We start from the raw sequence: 7,500 nt of genomic DNA, 5'->3' as shown, positions 1-7,500 counted from the left end.
CAGCTAGCTAGGGCAATGTTACTGCCCCTTGCCTCTGCCATTAATGAGCGGCCTAAAATAATAATAATAATAATAATAATAATAATAATAATAATAATAATAATAATAATAATAATAATAATAATAATAAAAACTGGCATTTATATTTTCGTAATGAAACCGGTCCAAAGTCTAAACATAATTAAGACCTTGAATAAGACTGCCATTATAGAAAAACCTACTTCACATGAAATTTAGATATAATTAGATTAGACTATCTTGAAGGATGGCTTAACGTGTTTCAAGATTTTAAACAGCAATTCTTTCATAAATGTAGCATGAAAAAATAGATTTAATTGCTCATGTGTTGGGACATATCTTTAAATTCTTGATTACATAAAGCAAAAAACACAAAAGTTCACAATTTTGTAAAATTGTGATTGCAAAACATCGAAAAATGTGTATCTGATTACACTATTTGCTTAAATGGAAGTGTCCAAGTGAGTGTTGGGACTTTTTTACTCTTCGGGCCACTGTTTGGAAAATCATAAGCTTATCAGGAAAGATGCTTTCTTTAACAAAAGTAAAATTAATAAACATTTTACCTAGGAAACTATATAATTCATCAAAGTACAAAACAATTTTGTAAACTTTATCAACCTTTGCTTAAACTATTAATACTTCGTTCAAATTCTTAAGTTTGCTCATGAATGGCAAAGGCGAGGGACAGTGACATTGCCATAGAGAAAGACCATATATACAAATAATTAGCGCCCACGCTAGGACCACGGAGGGTCAGGCAATGGCTGCTGATGATTCAACAGTTAGACCAATATGCTCCCCTACATCCCTACATCCACAATCCTTAGCTCACAAAGATGGCGAGGTTACAGACATTATAATAAACTATCGAGCTTGAGCATGACCCGAACCCAAGTCCGCCAGCATGTATACAAATGACCAGGGCCCAAGCTATGACCAGGGAGGGCTAGACAGTGGCTCCAGATGACTCAACAGGTAGACCAATAGGTTTACCCAAAACCGTCATCCTTAGCTAACAAGGATGGTGTGGTTGCGAACATTATAAGAAACTATCGAACTGGAGCATGCCTAGAACCCCAGTCTGGCAGATCGCCAGATAGGGAGTTTCCCATTAGGCCACTACGTAGAAGTGTTAGTTGTTGCATGTATGAGTCAAGGGAGTTTCTGTAGCTTTCTTTGTTTGCAATAGCAACAGTGCATCATCATAAGATACATATCTAATGTAGAGAAAGACATGTTTGTTTTTTGATTTTTTAAAGAAAAAGTATTGTTACGACAATTAAGACATGAATGACAATGAGGTAACGAGTCTTTTTAAAAACAAAGTCTCGTAATGATATAATTAATAATTACATAGATAGACAAAGGCAAAATTTATTGGTTGAAAAATATATTTCATAATTTCTGGATACAAAATATCAAAATTCCTTAATAAATATCACCACAAGAAAGATTGATATTCTTCATTATAGAAAATATTTTAATCCATGGATAAAAAAAATCAATAAAATGGGAAAGTTATAATCACAAATATCTTCTAATTTTGAGATGAAAAGTGTTAAACTTAGAATATATCAAGAACGTGAGAAAAAAAAGGCTTTGCAAATAAGTACATGACGTCCCAAACGTGATCAACAGATTAACGTCACGCAATTAATGGTAAAAAAGAAAAGAAAAGAAAAAAACAGTCTACATAATGACAGGCTTGATACAATCAAACGATCACTTTAGTTGTTCGTAAAAATATCTGTATACATTTCACACACGCACACATAAATATATATATATACATATATATATATATATATATATATATATATAATATATATATATATATATATATAATATATATATATATGCATATATATATGTATATATATAAATATATATATATATATATATACATACACATATGTATATATATATATATATATATATATATATATACATATATATATGTATATATAAATATATATATATATATATATATATAAATATATATATACATACATACATACATACATACTGTAATATATATATATATATATATATCATCTACGCTTATTGACGCAAAGGGACTCGGTTAGATTTCGCCAATCGTTCCTATCTTGAGCTTTTAAATCAATACTTCTCCCTTCATCACCTCCTACTTCACGTTTCATAGTCCTCAGCCACGTAAGCGTGGGTCTTCCAACTCTCCAACTCTTCTAGTGCCTTCTGGAGCCCAGAAGAAAGTTTGGTGAACTAATCTATCTTAGGGATGCCATTTTTAAACGAGCTTACATGCAACAATATTAAACAAAACTAACTTTTTTTACCATTTTCCGGCAGGATTCGAACTGGCCCAAATTAAAGCTAGTAATTCACTCACGAACTACAGTTCCCAGATTTGAGAGATTAAACCAAAAATTCTAAAAATATCCGCATAGCTCCGCCAGTGGGCGCTATTATTGAATGAAACTTTTGATATATAGGAACGAAAATTCTGATATATTTTTCTCTTTTATTTTTTGCCAAACTCCCAAAACCAATGAAAATCCCACCCAATGTATATTTGATTAAATTAAATATTTAGAATCAAGGATTGGACAGAATTTCATAAAGGTATGCATTCGTTAACACGCGCCTGGGCCTCAAAAAATAACAGCCCCCCCCCCTTTTTTTTTGGGGGGGGGGAGGGGGGGTCTAAAACCAAAGGCAGTATAGTCTAAAAGCGCGCCATGGTATTTCATACGCTTTGCATTTTTTTCATGATCCGTAGGCGGTTTTGTTTGTATATGTAAAGTTCATTTAAATAAACAAACAGTATTCTGGTTTTCGTTTGTACACACACCAGATGAGAAGAATAGCATTGGCGATGGTAAGTAAAATGTAATTAAGATAATCTCTCTCTCTCTCTCTCTCTCTCTCTCTCTCTCTCTCTCTCTCTCTCTCTCTCTCTCTCTATATATATATATATATATATATCTCATACATATATATATATAATATATATATACAGTGTATATATATATATATATATATATGTATATAGTGTATATATATACACTATATATATACGGAGTGTATATATATGGTGTATATATATTATATATATATATATATATATATATATATATATATATATAAATACACAACCACGCACATACTTGAATACAAAAATTAATAAATAAAAAGTTGTGCATTCAATATGGAAAAAAATAATTACAAACTACTCCTCTCTCTCTCTCTCTCTCTCTCTCTCTCTCTCTCTCTCTCTCTCTCTCTCTCTCTCTCTCTCTCTCTCTCTCTCTCGTGCTCACATCTACCGTACATACAGTACAAGGACATACGAAATACTTCAATAACTATGAGGGAAGTTGCACGAGTCCAACCACGCTAAACTCACCCCCCCCCCTCCCAAGTAAGCCGGCTGTACACTTGGCCCAACCCAAAACTGCTCTGAGTCATAACCCAGAGGTATGTACTACAGATTGTAGTACACTTTTCTAATCATAACTCCTGAGGAAAACGGCAGCTTATGTTCCTACCTCTTCCTGTTTTTCTGTTATTCCTTTTCACCAAAATATCTATAGGCAGACAGGAAAAAAAAGAGAAAACGATGGATTGACAAACTAAAAGTTTGGTAGATTAAACTGGCATAGAAAGACCATGAATAGACGCGAGGGGAAGGACATATCTGAAGCCTTTGTTATATAAGATACTCATTCCATCGGATGGAATGAATAGTCTGATTAGCTCCTGAACTTAGGAGTAGATGGGAATTAAACTTGCATGATGCTAGATTGAAAAACATTGATGGAAATTTTATACCACTTGTGAAAGTAAGAACTGATGATGTACAGAAGACAAAAACAACTTTGAAGAAACAAATTTTCCATGGCTGGTATGATTCCAGGTGATAAGATGTGGTGAGGAGATAAACAAAAATAAACAAGTGGATTAGGTTCTATAAGGTACTTTTTGGATGTGGGAAAGATTCTGATAAAGAATTATAGAGAGGTAATGCTCCGTTTAAAAAGACGTTGCCATATTTGTTTCATCCATTCCACTCCAGCCTGAGGAAGGGAGGCGATCCTTTTACATAAGGATAAAGTGACTGTGTATATTGGAAAAGGTGATTTGTAATATTATTTAATAAAGATACTGCAGATAATAGAGGGGTTGATAAGGGAATTGCACTGCGAGTCTAAACAAGTAGATATAAATGGAAACATCTGGACCAAGGAGTGTTCTTGTGTATAGTGGATGAATGGGGAAAATATTATTATTATTATTATTATTACTATTATTATTATTATTATTATTACTTGCTCAGCTACAGCCCTAGTTCGAAAAGCAGGATACTATAAGCCCAGGGGCTACAACAGGGAAAATAGCCCAGTGAGGAAAGGAAACAAGGAAAAATAAAATAGTAACAACATTAATATAAATATTTCCTATATAAAATATAAAAACTCCAACAACGCAAGAGGAAGAGAAATAAGATAGAATAGTGTGCTCCAGTATTGTTACATTTCCGTCTGACAATGATTCTCTCTTTCAAGGGAAGCCAATTAATAGCTGTTGATGTTGATTCACTTCATCAACCTAAAGTAAATGCTACAATTGATTGAGCAAATGAAAACAAGAAAGGTATAGAAAGATATGCGGAGTGGAAGCAGGAAAGAAAGAGCTAGCAAGACATTATGACGCAATAAGGTTTAATGAGGTCCATAATTAAAGATGAATCTAGACAACTTGTGAATTAACTTCAGGGTAAGGAAATTCCGATACTGAAGAATCAATTGTAAAAGATAAATTTATCAAACAGAACTCCTTTTTTTCGTATAAACAATCCTTGTTAAAGAGAAAGTAGTCTCTATAAGCCACTACACTGGAACCACAAGGGTTAGAAGTGGACGTGGTTTAGTATATCACCACAGCTCGGAAATTCTTCCAAATGGCCATCGTGTGAAAAGCTTCATTGATCTTCGTCAATATCTAATCGGCGCGGGAAAAAAAACCGTGCGACATCAATCCGCTCGTGTGAAGCGAGCCAAATACCTTCCCACTCAAATGAAGAGATTAAAAAGATTTGTGTCTGAAGGTCAGTTCTGGCTACATATGCATTTATATAGAAATAAATCTATACCCATAATACTCTATATATAGATAAGATACATTTCTGGCTTACAGTAGAACATTCAACATTCATAACTGGTTTGGAAACCGAGGTTGTGACTCTCATATATAAGACAAAAAATAAAAAAAAAATAAATAGTGAAAAAAGCTATTGTGACTAACTTAATAAATATATAACAGGTAAATTGAAAAGCATATTCTTTAGAACGTCTTTTGACCTCAATAGGTCCCACGGTATAGAAGGGTCGGCCGCTTGGGTCAGATTTCTCCATCAATTTCTATTCCTTGCACCTTGTTGTCCCAGTGCCACCAGAGCCCTATCCCTCCCCCAACCCATCCATTCGTTCATTTAATGTATATGAATATGAGTATATAAGCCCAAATATTTATATAAATGCATATACAATGCACACACAAATTATATATATATATATATATATATGTATATATATATATATAATATATATATATATATATATATATACAGTATATATGTATATATGTGTATGTGTGCGTCTTGGGATATATACACACGTTTTTACATACATACATACATAAACAATATATATATATATACATATATATATATATATATATATGTATGTGTGTGTGCGCGTGTGTGTATGTATATATACACATTAATATATAGAGCGATATATAGACACAGATGAAGTTTATATATATATATATATATATATACACATAAATATATATATATATATATATACATAAATATATATATATACAAATATATATATATATATATATATATATGAATTCTGACTATTTCCTTTTACGGGAGAATGTGGCTCTAGAGAAAGAAAAATTTGACTTCGTTCTGTATGTATTATGAAGTCATTTGTCTTTATAAAGAAACCAGTGTACGCGACTCGTCAAAAATAACTACACAATATGTACACATGTGCACACACGCACCACCCTCTCGCCACGGTATGACTACTCCCTCTTCCCCCTAACCCGAGGGACGGAGAGAGTTTAGTGTGACCGGAAAGATATATGTATATATATATATATATATATACATATATATATATATATATATACACTTAGTCAGGCAATTGCTCTTATATTGGGGGAAATGCCTTAAAGACACCACCCTCGAGACACAGGACAAAATCTAATTACAAAGAGAAAAAAACCAACTTCCGGAAAAAGCTTCCATGACATATTAATCTAAGCTGATAACAGCTATGTAATAATGCAAGATCTCGCCTGACCTGCGTCACCATAACAAAACAAAGGTAGCTTTGATTATACACAAATATAGCAAATGATTTACTATATGGTGCAAGTTTGGCGGAAAGAAGCTAATGGAAGTAGTGATATGGTGATTGTTGATTAATATCATCTACTCCAAATAAACTGAGAAATCGTGAATTTAAGTTATCTATTCTAACTTGATCTATTAGGAAGAAACAAACCACGTAGATCCATTAGTCTGTAATTATCATGAGATGTACACGAGTCCCATAATGACCTTCCTTCTGTTTTGGTCAGTTGGTACCACCCAGCTGTACCTGGACGGTCGAATGCATTCTTAATATTCCTGGGTGGTTCATACCTCCGTCGCCTCTCTCTCTATCAACACCGCTAGTGCCTCTTCGGAGTCTCTTCCATAGCGCCGTGTTTACCAAAGTTCATGTGATACTCTAGGATACATAAGTCAGAAACCTGTTGATTGGCGAAGATCGTACGATATCCTTCTCGATCCTTGTTACGCAGCTTAAGTATTAAAACTGATATATCGCAAATCTGGTTCCTTTTTGTACTACGTGTGTCACTACCGTAGATATTTCGAGGTAAGTTGGTTTTTATTTATTGTTCGTATGAATGTAAGACGTAATAAATGCGTTAAGTTATACAACGTACATCCATGTAGGAGGGTATTCTCGAAGACAACTATTAATATTATAAATCTAGTATACTATGAAAACATTCAAGATGAAAATTATTCAATGGACGTCCTATTAAGTGTCCTAAAAATCAATTTAATTAACTAATTGAAAAAAAAACTGAGTAATTCCAAACCAAATTGGGAGTTTTGTGATTTCACCAACTGTCTGTACATATTTTACAAGAAAATAAGAAGAGTAACAACATTAAAATAAATATCTCCTATATAAACTATAAGAACTTTTACAAAACAAGAGGAAGAGAAATAAGATAAAATAGTGTGCTTGAGTATACCCTCAAGCAAGAGCACTCTAACCCAAGACAGTGGAAGACCATGGAACAGAGGCTATGCACTACCCAAGACTAGAGAACAATATTTTGATTTTGCAGTGTCCTTCTCCTAGAAGAGCTGCTTACCATAGCTAAAGAGTCTCTTTTACC

At 33.1% G+C, this 7,500-nt stretch overlaps 1 protein-coding gene and 1 pseudogene across 1 annotated transcript in view; one reads left to right on the top strand and one right to left on the bottom strand.

Annotated features, from left to right (window-relative positions):
* The window catches only part of LOC137638746 (uncharacterized), a 494,402-nt gene that overhangs the window by 397,691 nt on the left and 89,211 nt on the right, over nt 1-7,500 (bottom strand). The gene's annotated exons all lie outside the window — the stretch shown is intronic.
* Nucleotides 6,715-7,500, top strand: part of LOC137638745 (uncharacterized) — a 17,699-nt pseudogene continuing 16,913 nt past the window's right edge.

Source organism: Palaemon carinicauda, chromosome 3, assembly GCF_036898095.1.
Source record: "Palaemon carinicauda isolate YSFRI2023 chromosome 3, ASM3689809v2, whole genome shotgun sequence".
In the NCBI taxonomy this organism is placed as follows: Eukaryota; Metazoa; Arthropoda; class Malacostraca; order Decapoda; family Palaemonidae; genus Palaemon; species Palaemon carinicauda.
Note: the sequence above shows the minus strand (reverse complement) of the source record. Positions and strands in the feature narration are given on the sequence as shown.